The 10,691-nt window shown below is 51.1% G+C and overlaps 1 protein-coding gene and 1 pseudogene across 1 annotated transcript in view; both read right to left on the bottom strand.

Moving 5' to 3' along the window:
- The window catches only part of SLC25A39 (solute carrier family 25 member 39), a 7,559-nt gene extending 6,860 nt beyond the window's left edge, over nucleotides 1-699 (bottom strand). Inside the window, exon 1 of the mRNA XM_006167351.3 lies at nucleotides 505-699. The gene's annotated coding sequence lies outside the window, so the exon portion shown is untranslated. The remainder of the gene's footprint in view (nucleotides 1-504) is intronic.
- Nucleotides 700-9,628: 8,929 nt separating this feature from the next.
- The window catches only part of LOC102480133 (39S ribosomal protein L35, mitochondrial pseudogene), a 6,558-nt pseudogene continuing 5,495 nt past the window's right edge, over nucleotides 9,629-10,691 (bottom strand).

Raw genomic sequence — 10,691 nt, 5'->3', positions numbered from 1 at the left:
CGGCGCGGGCCCATGGCGGCGCCGGGGCCGGTGCTGGGTCCGCGCGCGCTCGCGGAGCTTGGAGGCGGACTCCGAGAGCAGCTAGACCGGCCCCGCCCCCGACGCGCTGCCAGACCCCGCCCCCCACGGGCCAACCGGCTACAAGCCCGGAGTCCGCCGGCCCCGCCTACTCGCGTCTCCCCCACCTGCGGCGATCCCGACCCTGCTCCGCGGCCACGCGGGCCGGTTCCATTCTTGCCCTGGACTCCTTGAGGCCTGCGGGCCTAGGTCGCTCTTGACCTGGTGGCAGCTCCGCACTTGACAGCTCATCCTCATACCCTTACTACCACCACCACCACCACCCCGGGCGGAGCGCTGCACCCGGAGTCCTAGCGCTGCCGCCAACCTTCCAGACGCGTGGGTTAGGCACTGTCCGGTCGCGAGAGTCCTCGTCCGCTCGGCGGCGGCGGTGAGAATCGGCCCCACAAGGTCGCCGGGCGATCAACTGTAACGGCAAACATTTACCTGCCGGGCGCCCTGCTGAGCTTTGCCAACTTCGCGACCACTGTATTTTGCGGGTATTAGCTTCATCACTGTTTCACAAAGCACCGAGCGAGGCTGCAACTCCGAAAGCACTTTATAAACTTTAGGGCACCGTGCGGGTGTGGGCAATTGAGTTAGACGAGCTATGCAACCCGGGCCGGGCGGGCTGGACAGACGGAAGGCTGGCTTGAGAGCCCGCGGACCCAGGCCCCACCTCCGCGTGACCTTGGGCAAGTTACAACACAACTTTGGGCCTCGGATTCTTTGCACACAGTGAGAGCACTGGGCGGGGGAAGGGAGCCGGCCTTTTTGTGTCGGTTTCTCTCGTCATTATTTTAACGAGGTCTCAACGTTTTTTGAAGCAGGCTGTTATTGAAATAGGTTGCCCCACTTTACAGAAGGTGAAACTGAGGCTCGAAGCTAGCCTGGGATTCTAATCTATCTGGTGCAATCTCCGAGGCCTTCCCAGGGCGACAAGTAGACTTAAATCCAGCGTTAACGTCTCTGATCTCGCTTCTCAGGGAAACACATTTTTCTTTCGGGTCAGCACTGGGCGCGAGACCCCACCACCCACCTCGCCTTTAAAACTTCCGAGCCATCGTTACAACCCCCCCCAAAAAATAAAAAAAAGTACACTAGAAGCAAACCTGCGCCTTTAAGAAGGGTAGGCCTAGACTTTGACGTCACTATCTTCCCCGCCCCTCAAGCTCCCACTGGTCGCGTCCAGCTCTGGAACCACCCAGCCAGCGCGCGCCTGCCGGGTTAGCACGTGGATGCCCAGCGGCCAGCCGTCAGCTTTCCCTGGGAAAAGGCCTTGCGCCTGGGTGGCTCGCGGCCGGGGAGAGTGCTGTCTGTGGCTGGGGGGGCGCTGGTCCAGAGGGGCCGAGAGAAGACGCTCTTTCCATTCTTTCCCGGCTCAGGCTGAGTTCAGAAATGACACAGAATCATTTTCTAAATTGTCGGTTAAGGTGAGAACCCAGTCCCCATTCAGATCTTTTACAACCTCAAAGTTTTGGTTTGCCAACAATTTCTTTCTTTTTTTTTCTCATAAGGTGCCTGTGCTCATTGGAGAGAAGAGAAACAGAGAGAAACAACGAGAGGGAAAGTGAGAAATTGCCCCAGGGAGGATGGCCACGCCATAACCCCTTCTCTCCATTCGCCTCTCGGGATCATGGGCACACAGGCTCACACAGGAGCTGGGCGTGGTTTTCAAGCCGCCTGGTGGGAACTGGGAACCTGAACCGCGTTCTGCCTTGTGGGAGTCTAGGGCCTTAACCACCACGCCACCTGCTGGTCCTTTACCAACAATTTCAAAGCCAACAGCCCAGAAATGGGGTCCATGGTACAGAAGAGGAAACAGGTGCTTGCATATAATGACTTTTCCTAGTGTGAAGTAGAACCTTGGCTTCTCCACAGTCTCCCAATTTACAAAACAGAGGTCCCCAGAAGTCAAATCCGCGCACTGTCATCTGAATGAAAGAGCAGAAATTCGAACGCTGACCTGCCTGACCCAGACAGCCCTGTACCTAGGTTCTCAGCTGGGACCATAGCACCACCTATGGTTCAAAAGCAGAGCCTGTGGCAGTGAGGGACCTGGAATCAGATCTCAGCTGCCTCTGGGCGGCTTCGGGACCTTTAGCGGGTACCTTAACACCTCTAAGCCTTAGTTTCCCCAGTTATAAAATGAGGTGATGGTGATAACAATGCCCCTACCTCATGGGGATTCTGTGCAGATTGACGAGTGTGTAGCTGTGAAGTGCTTAGTGCCCTGCGTGGCACTATTAGGAGATTTTTTTTAAATCAATTATTAATATTTTATTTATTCATTCATTTATTCTGATCTAACCAGGGAAAGATAAAGAGAGAGGGAAAGTGAGAAAGCAAGCCACCAGGTCTGGGACTCGAGCCGTGGTCAGCCACATGTGAGTGTCCAGTGCCTTAACCACCACACCACCTGCTGGTCCCCTGTTATGAGATTTCTATCAGTTATTATTACTTGCCCACCAGGCACAAAAAATTCCTGGATTATGGTCCTAGCTTTGCCTCCAGCAGGCAGGCATGGATAATGCAATAATTCCTTACACCCAGAGTGTAGGTCCCAAAGAGCAAGGTAGCCCTGCCAAGAATCAAACCTAATACGCCCCGAGCCTCAGTTTCCCCGGCAGTAGAATGAGGGACTTGCACTCCATGCTGTTTTCTTTTTGCAGTGATTTAAAGTAAGATGCCTTGGAGGTACGTCAGGACCCCTGCTTTCTCATCGGCCAATAAGGATACTATCACGTGTCCTGGCTAGTTTTCAGACTGAGCTAAAACCACATCTGTGAAAGCTGCACGAAAGGCCAGTAAAACGATTCTGTGGTCCCTGCCAAGGACCCAGGAGTAGATCACAGTCCCTGCCTTCTGTGTGATGTGCTTAGAGGCTTAGAAGACCGCAGCATCTCGGATCAGTAGGTGCCTTGGAGGTAAAGACACTGGATCCCACGTGGCCGGCTGTATGGTTTGAGTCCTGGACATGGCGGCTTGTTAATGACTCAGTGCACATGCCCTCCTGCCCCAAATCCAGGAGGAGTCTGGAGGAGAGGGATTGCAGTGTGGCCATCCCCATTGGAGGGTGGTTTTTCTTTCTTTTTCTCTCTCTGGCGAGCACACCCGCCCTGTAGAAAAAATTTAGAAGAAGGGACCAGCAGTTTAATGGCTATGTCGCTGGACTCCCATGTAGTTGACTGTGGTTCGAGTCCCAGACCTGGTAGCTTAAACTCACGCCGGGCGCGTGTGCGTGCGTACCCAAGATCCCGAGAGAAGAAGAGAGGAGAAGGGATTGCAGCATGACCATCCCCTCTGGGGGGTGATTTCTTGCTTTCTGTCTCTCTGTCTCTCTCTGTCTTTCTGGAGAGTGCACACATGCCCTACAGCAAAAAAAAAAGGGGGAAAAAAAGAAAAAGAAAAAACTTAGGAGAAAAAGAGAACCACAGGATCTCAAGGGTGTGACCAGAGTCTCCTGCAGTGTCAGCAGCCTGGGGACACTGGAGAGGTAACACCCCTGGGTGATGAGGCACCACGGGAGCTACGAAGTCATCTCCCGAGGGTGATTGCAGCAGTTCCAGAGAGCAGGAGCCCTGAGAGCCCGAGGAGCTCTGGCGTTCTGGCTAGACACACCACCCAGAGAGGCAAGCCTGGGAGCCTGGCGATGAGGTGGCCGCTGGCCTTTCTGACTCAGCGGTGGCCTATCCAGCCTGGCACACAGTGGTCCTTCCAGAGGTAGCACACGGCCCCTGGTGGCAGGCAGGGGCCTCAGACAGGTGGGAAACAAACTCCTCTTTCAGCTACAAAAAGGGAGAAAACAGTACCACTGGGCAGAGTCGGCTGCGGTAACTGCCGGACAAGTGGTCCTGGCCTGATCCCAAGGAGCAAATTTATTATGAGGCTTTGGCCTTCTGGGGCAGGGCAGGGTCCCATCCTGCTTGCACGCCCAGAGCCTAGGAAGACATTTACGGAGTCAAAGCGGGGCCCAGAGAGTCATGAGGCGTGACCCACACATTTGAGTCCCCACAGTCCTCTGGAAGCAGCCTTCTGAAGGCAGGGCCCAGAACCACGGAGGCGCTCATCCTCTAGAGGAGAAATCCGAAGTCTAGGTCCACAGTGAACTGCAAAGTCTGATCTGTGCTTGGATCCTGAGGGGGAAGGGGTAGGAAAGCTATAGAAGGTCGGTTGGAACCAATGGAGAAAACCGACTAAGGCCTGTGTGGTAGATGGTATTTTACCACGGTTACATTTCTTGAGTGCAAAGACCACCCTGTGGTTTCGTAGAATGTCCTTGCTCTTAGGAAACACACATTGCAGTGTTTTGGGGTGAGTAAAGTATTAGGATGTCTGCAACTTAGTCTCAAGTGGAAATGGTTCAGCCAGGAAAAAAAGAAGACACCGTGTAGCAACATGTTAACAGCTCAGGTGAATCAAGAGGAAGGGTGTGTGGATGCTCAACTTCTCCATTCCGCAAATGTCCTGGTCTTTAAAATAAATAGTCAGTGAGGGCCAGCAGGTAGCGTGGCGGTTAAGGGCACTGGACTCCCACATGGCCGACTGAGGTTCAAGTCCTGGACCTGGCGACCTGCTTTCTCTCTCTTCCTCTATCTCTCGTCAAATTAAATAATAATAATAATAATAATAATAACAAAGTTAAATAAATAATTCTTTAAAAAATAATTTTAAAAAAAGTTGGTGGGGGGTGGGGTGGGGAAAGGTGCCCCTCCCAATAGGTATGCATCAGGTATAGAACAGCAGCAAATCTGCATTTGTTTTGAAGATTTAAAAAGAAAGAAAGAAAGAAAGAAATCTAACAGCCAGGATCAGCTCCACTGGGAAAAGGCCTCCTGCATACCCTGAGAAGGTGGGTTGAGGAGTCTCTGGACACCAGAGGCTTCAGTACATGGAGTGGGATTCTGGGTGTGGTCAGAGAAAGGGCCCCCAGGGGAGGAAAGTCCTGGCTCAGACCTTCCAGAGTTACCCCCCATAGCTCTGTTCTGCTGGGGGAGTGTGGGTGAATGAATGTACCCCTGTAAAGGACAATTTGGGCCATAAACTACCAAAATTCAAAATGCGCTCACCCTTGACCCAGCGAGACCACTTCTAAGAACTCCCCTAGTCATCTGATCACTTAGTGCAAAAAGACGCATGACCTTGGCCTTCTTCATCGCAGCCTTGTTTGTAACCGTGCAGTGTCCTCCAGAGGGAATTGTGGAGTGCATGGGTCTCCACATAACGAACACCACTCAGCTGTGGAAGGGATGCAGTCTCTGGGTCTTCATGCGAAAGGTAAAGTTAACTAGTGGCTGGAGAGTGTGCCACAATTGCTCCCAAAAGGTGCACCACCGCCCCCTAGGGGACATTTTAAAAATGTATAAGGCCTTTGCTGTTTCTGGATGTCACCAGGCTCCTGGCATTTGATAGATGGCAGGTCGGAGACGCTAATTGTCCTGAGAAGAGTAGAGTAGTCTGACACAGCAAGGAATTTCAACAACGAGGACATCTCTCTCCATTTTCCTGTGTCTTTCTAGATCATCGGATACCTGAAAAACTTGCTCGTTATTATCGGACCTGGAAGCTAGTTCTAGTTTACTCCTGTCTTTTTGGAACATTTTCTTTAAAATTTATTAATTCCTTTGATGCAAGAAGGAGGCATTTTTTTTTGGAAAGAGACTCAATACGGTCTACACGCCACCATCCTACCTGCGGCCCCAGCCTGCCAAGATCATGCACGCACACATGAACCTCTGGCGTGCACAAGGAGACCCAGGGATGAGAACATGGGACCTTCCCATACGGCCTGAGCATCATGGAGAGTTTTGTTACTGCTGCCAAATGCAGCTAGCCTGAACAGTTATATTTATTTCTTTTTAATTGTGTGTACACTCTCCAGAGAGAGACAGAGACAGAGAAAAAGGAAAAACAAGAAAACACCCCCAAAGGGGCATGGTTATCCCCAAATCCCTTTTCCTCCATTTCTCCATCCTGTTGGGATTTTGGGGGCCTGCACACATGTACCAGGAGGGTTTTTCTAACCGCCAAGGCCAGGATTCGAATCCTTTAGACTATGTGGGATCTAAATCCAGTAACCATTAGACCATGGGGCTGGCCCTGACTAGTTTAAACATACAGTGAATTCTCTAGAAATAAAACCACTGTGCAGTCCTAGGGAAGATTAGGCTTGGCCTTCATCAGTTTACCAAGGTTGGGGCCAGTAGGTGGCATGGTGGTTAAGGCACTGGATTCTCACGTGACCACTGTTGGCGTTCCAGACCTGGTGGCTTGCTTTTTCACTTTCCCATTCTCTCTCTTTAGGCAAATTAAAATTAAAATTAAAAAAAATTAATAAAATTAAATCATTCAGAAGAAGAAGGAAGAGAAGAAGGAGAAGGAGGAGAAGGAGAAAAAAGAAAGAAAAGAAAAAAGTAAAGAAAGAAAAGAAAAGAAGAAAAAGAAGAAGAAAAGTGTACCAAGGTCGTTTACCATTTCAGAGAACCTGGCCCTGGCGGCCACCTGGTCACGGGAGCTGAGTTGCCAACACAAACTCCAGCTCCGAGCCCGCGCTCACAGCTCTCCGCCGCAGGGCTGTGTGCATTAGGAAGCGGTGCTGCCCTGTGTAGTCGAGCTGAGCTTTTACATGCGGAAGGTACATTCTTTTACTATAAACTACTTTCCTTTTATGTTTCCTCTATATTGCAGTTGAACCTTATACAGATTTCTAAAAATGTGTGTAGGAAAACGATATCTATGAATTTCATTTCTAAATCTTTTTAAAATAAATGTTTAGAGAGATTTTTGCTATAGGACATGTGTGCTCACTGGAGAGATAGAGAGACAGAAAGTGAGAAATCACACCCTTCCCCCCCAAGGGAATGGCCGCACCGCAATCCCTTCCCCTCCATTCTCCTCTTGGGATTTTGGGCATACATGCACACGTACCAGGATGTTTTAAGCCTCCAGGTCTGGGACATGAACTGTGGTCAACTATGCGGGAGTTCGGAGATGTAACCGTTACACCATCTGCTGGTCCCCATTTCTGAATCTTTTTTCTTTTTTAAAAAGAATCATTTATTTAATTTTTTTTATTCATTCACTTATTTTAATTTGACCAGAGAGAGACACACACACATAAAGGAGAGATTAGGAAAGTGAGAAAGCAAGCCACCAGGTCTGGGACTTGAACCATGTTAGACCATGTGGGAGTGTCCAGTGGCTTAACCACCATGCCACCTGCTGTTCCCCCTCTATTTCTGAATCTCGAAGGAGAGCTACACACAGGTATTACCGGAACCTGGCAAAGGACTGCGAGTTCTCCAGGCACCATCCAGTCCCATGAAGTGTCTGGCTGCTGGAGACTGCAGGTCCTGCTTCTCAGGGTGACCACAGCTGCCTGGAGGAATCCAGATACCGGGGCAGTGTGGCCAGGCTTCGGCTGAGCTCAGGCCTGTGACCCGAAAGGAGGACGAGCTGCCATAGCTGGACCTGGCCACGTAGGTCTCTATTTTTCTGTTTTGATTTTTTAAGCATTTCTTTATCTTGTTTTTTGTTTGTTTGTTTGGTTGGTTGGTTGATTGGTTGGTTTTTGTTTTTGAGACTTTTGCTATAAGGCTCATGCAATTGCCAGAGAGACAGAGGGACAGAAAGTGAGAAATCACCCCTCAGTGGGGACGGCCATGTCACAATCCCTTCTCCTCCATTCTCCTCTTGAGATTTTGGGCACGCACACACATGTACCTGGTGTGAGTTTTAAGCCACCAGGTCTGGGACTCAAAGTGAGATTGACTGTGTGGGAGTCCAGTGACATAACCATTATGCCATCTGCTGGTCCTTATCTTGTGTTCTTTTAAAAATATTTGAGGGCCAACCTCATGGCCTACTGGTTAAGGGAGCCAGATCCTACATGGACAACTGTGTGTTTCAAGCCTCACACCGGCCGCTTGAGAAACACGCCTGGCACACCTTCTCAAAAGGAGGAAGAGGAGGAAGAGAAGGGATTGATGTGACCGTCCCCACTGGGAGGGTGCTCTCGCGCTTTCTCTCTGTCTATCTCTGGCAAGTGTGTACACTCCATCGCAAATTTAAAAACAAAAGTAAATACATACCATGTCATTTTATGTAAGGGACTTGACCATCTGTGGGTTTTGCTATCTGCAGGCCGGGGAGGGGGCTGGACCCAATCGCCCACAGATACACCTAAGGTCCATTTCACACTTTCCAGTTCAGGCAACAAATGAATGAGTAGATAGGTAAGAAAACCACAGACAGCAGGACTCGGCGGGAGCGAGAGCGAGAGTGAGAGCGAGAGCGAGAGCGAGGACATCTGTGTGGGCAGGAAGAGAGCGTCATGTGATGGAAAGTGCTTGGATGGGCCAGAAATGGGCGACTAGGGGGCAGGGAAACGGGGGTGAAGCCCTGGGGCCTGGGCGAGGCAGGCTAGAGTGTGTGTGGGGGGAGTGTTCAGAGAGGCACTTCCCCCACTCAGAGATGGTCTTCACGGGATTGAACCAATGTCTTGGTGGTCACACAGGCTCTGAGCCAGACCTGGGTTCAACTTCCGCCCTCCCCTTCAGCCGTGTGACCTCAGGAAGGGTGCCTAACTTCTCTGAGTCTGAGTGCCTTCGTTTTGTGCACGTGTGCTATAAATCCCGAGAGGACACTGGAGAAGGGGTTACGGAGTGGCCATCCTCCCTGGGGGGTGCTTTTTCTCTCTCTCTTTCTCCCTGTCTGTGGAAAGTGCACATGCAACTAAAGACTAAATAAAAAATAATGACTGGGACCAGTAAGTGGTGTGGTGTTTAAGGTGCTGGATCCTCATATGGCCAAGCAGGGTTCGAGTCTTGGATCCGGCAGCTTAAATATCACACCTGGTGTATGCGCCTGTGAGCCCAAGACCCCAAGAGGAGAATGCGGCTTACCATCCCCTGGGGCGTGACTTCTCACTTTCCCTCTCTCCGCCTCTCTCTGATGCATGCATTGTGCCCTATGACAAAAACCTAAAAAAGAGTTTAAAAAAAAAAAAAAAAGACCTACCTCACAGAGTCTTTAAAGATTAAAGAAGAGCTTTAATTCAGAACCTGCAGCAATACAAATCTCAATAAACATTAACAGGACCTACTTTTTTGAAAACGTGGCCATCAAGTTCCCCAGCACTCACTCTCAGAGATCGAAGGCAAGTCCCTGGTCTGCATTTGAGGACAGGTTTCTCGGCCTCCTAACTGGTTGGGCAATCTTATCTCCTCTCTGGGGCCTCAGTATCTTTATCTTGAAGATGCAAAAAATAATAGTCCTGGACTAGCTGCTCTCCGGGGGATGCTGAAGTTTAAACAAGAGAGGAAGTGTGGGAAGGTGGTTTAGGACGAGGAAGAGGAAGAGGAAGAGCCTGACAGCTCTGAGCCATGGGGGAGGGCGATTTCCCAGCCCGGGGCCTGGCCCATTGCTTCAGAGCAGGTCGCCAGCCTAACAAGAAGAGCCCCTTTGGTGTGCTCACAGAATTCCTCCCATGTTAATGGGCCGTTTTACAAGATTTCTGTACATTCGTCTGGTCATGTTTGAAGCTCACCTGACTGGGTGGAGGCCGCGTGGGCTATCGCATACCCACTTCAGGGAGCTGCGGAGATGCCGAGCGGCCTGGCCAAGTCACTTGGAGCAAATCTCTCCTCACTCTTAAGGGGTCTTCCTGGACAGGGGTCGAGAGCTCGGCTGGACTTGGGGCCGAGGGGCACGGGAGCAGCCAGCTCGGCCGGAGCCTGGGAATGCGGGCCCAAACGCTGGGGTCTGCCCAGCTGTGGCAGCGCAGGCAGGAGGGCACCGCACGACGTGCAGCCATGTGGAAGGCCGGGGCTTTGGGTCTCAGGCTGACCTGAACCCAGGGGGAGCGCCCGACATCCTGGTTAGCTGCAAGGTTCATGGGGCTGTGGGTGTGGCAAGACCCTGTCAGGAGTCCGTGTTTCTCTTTCTCAACAAATAAATGAATAAATTATATACATATATATATATACAAGTTATATATATATATATCTCCAGAAAAAAAATATATATATATAAACCTCCAGAATCAGATCACCTTGGACTCTGATGACCACACCAGCCCTTCTCCCCTCCCCGTGTGCCCTTGGACAAGACCCTTAGCATCTCTTACATCTGCGGAATGGAGGTCACATTCCCAGTGCTGTCCCAAGAACTCCAGTGGGTGGTGCAGGGCGGATGTTCATGACATATCCTGCTCTGACCTCCGCTCCTGCTTCCAGCTCTCCAAGCCCATTAGCTCCAGCCCCAGAGGTCAGAGAGTTAACCATGCCCAAATGCAAGCTGTCCTTCCACAACAAACCGTCCGCTCGCCGCCCCTGGCAACAGCTAGCCTTCCGCTCCTAGAGTCCACAGCAACGCAGGGACCACTTGCAACGATCCTCAAGTTCAGAAAAAGGCACAGAGTGGGCAAGGGAGCTCCACACTCACAGGACGCATGACACTGGCCAAACCCCCAAGAAGGCTAGCCTCTCCCACACCTTCCAGGCCCAGTGGTCGTACTCTCCCAGGGAGGACACAGCGTCCTTAGTTGTGGGTCCAAGGACTGCATCATGAAGGAGTTTGGGAAGGGTTTAGGGGACCTGAACCTCTGTCTTTGGTTTGGTTGGATTTTTCCTTTT

This window comes from Tupaia chinensis, unplaced genomic scaffold (assembly GCF_000334495.1).
Source record: "Tupaia chinensis unplaced genomic scaffold, TupChi_1.0 Scaffold144741_1, whole genome shotgun sequence".
Taxonomy (NCBI): domain Eukaryota; kingdom Metazoa; phylum Chordata; class Mammalia; order Scandentia; family Tupaiidae; genus Tupaia; species Tupaia belangeri.
Note: the sequence above shows the minus strand (reverse complement) of the source record. Positions and strands in the feature narration are given on the sequence as shown.